Raw genomic sequence first — 1781 nt, 5'->3', positions numbered from 1 at the left:
GGGGGGGGGGGAATTCACCGTGAGTAATCACACGTTATGAAGGAGGGAGGGAGGAGGGGGGGGGCGGAGGAAATTCACGTACCTCAAAACACGTACCAAATAGAAAAAGAAAAGAAAAAGAAAGGGGGAGATCAACATCGACATTAAATCAACAACAACATCGACAACGACAACAACAAAAGAGCGACAGAACAACAGGACATAAAAAAAAAAAGTAAGGTCTTCTCTAATTGAGCTACACGTATAATAGACATGAAATGAACCTTCATATCTCCTCTTTGACCCCTGCCCCACTATCAAAAATAAATAGATTTCAAACCTCTCCCCTCTCCCTTCTTTTTCTTCCCCCTTTTTCTAACTCTCATTATCCCGTTCCTCTTCATCCACCTTAGTGATTCGCCCTTCTCGCTTTGATTATCATTGTTATCCTCTTTCTTCCTGTTTCTGTTTCTGTTTCCCTTTTCCTTTTTTTTTTTTTGATGCCTCCCCTCGAGAACCGCGTTTTAATTACCGATTCCCTCTCTTTTCTTTAACTCTTATCTTTCTTTTGTTTTTCTTCTCTATTATTATTATTATTATTATATTTTTCCCCCTTTGGCCCGCACGCTCTCTTTCTAGAGAAGGGACCAACTTGATAGGGAGGAGGAAGAGAAGGTCATGGGAAAACAACACACGGCAGAAAATTACCTTCCATGGCGAAATGAAAGGTACAAATAAGTCGGTAAAAATAAAACAAACCATTTGCGAAATCGCTTTACTCTTATCACCCAGTGAAATGCACACAAGCGCATATGGACAAATGTACGCTGAGAAATAAACACCGCCAGCAGTGCTGTAAACTTAATCACTATTTTTTTTTCATTTTAATTACCTTCCTTTTCATCTATCTCACTTCATTCATTTCCCCCGTACACTTTTTGACTTCTCTTTCTCTTTCTACATTTTTAATGTTGTTACACCTGCTCTCATATTTTTATTCCCTTTTCTTTCTTGTAGTTTCCTCCATACACACACACGCACTCCCACCTAACTCCTTTATTTCTTTTCTTTTACTTCCCTCTTTTTCTTTTTTCTCCCTCCTCCCCATCTTCTTCCCACCAGCGGCTTGTTTCCCTCTAACTCATGTGTCGCGATCCCCCCACACAAAAAAAAAAAACTTTTCCTTCTTTATTTCTTTTTTTTCTTTCTTCGCCCCTCACAAAACCAACACACTCACAAAACGCCGGATATTAAACCCCACCCCGCCTCTCTCAGCGCAAAATACATCATTACCGGCTCAGTGACTACTCATTATTTATATATATATATAGAGAGGGAGAGAGGGAGAGAGGGTAAAACTAAATACAAGAGAGGGATGGAAAAAAGAAAAAAAAAGAAAGGAGGAGTGACTTTGAAAAAAAAATTTCCATCCCATCAACATCCTCTTCACTTGCCCTCTTTTTTTTTTCGTTTCGTTTCGCTTCGTTTCGTTTTTTTTTTGAAAAATTATTCCTCCTCCTCCTCCTTCCACCACACTCCACCACTTCCCTATTTTTTTTTTCTTTCTTCTTCTTTTCTTTTACTTGTTCCACTTTTTGGCTTTGTTTTATTTTGTCTTATATTTATCTCTTTTTTTTTTGTTTTTTTTTGTTTTTTTTTGCAGTTTGTTTTGTTTTTATTCCCGCTTTTGTCCCCTTTCCATCTCTTTTTTTTTTCATATAATAACAAACACACCTAACATAAACACAACCAGAGACGCTTAGTAACTGGCAGTTATACAAAATATAAACAAATATATAGAT

The sequence above is a fragment of the Trypanosoma equiperdum genome (assembly GCF_001457755.1).
Source record: "Trypanosoma equiperdum strain OVI genome assembly, contig: ctg_1655, whole genome shotgun sequence".
Lineage (NCBI taxonomy): Eukaryota > Euglenozoa > Kinetoplastea > Trypanosomatida > Trypanosomatidae > Trypanosoma > Trypanosoma equiperdum.
This window is presented reverse-complemented; position numbering follows the sequence as displayed.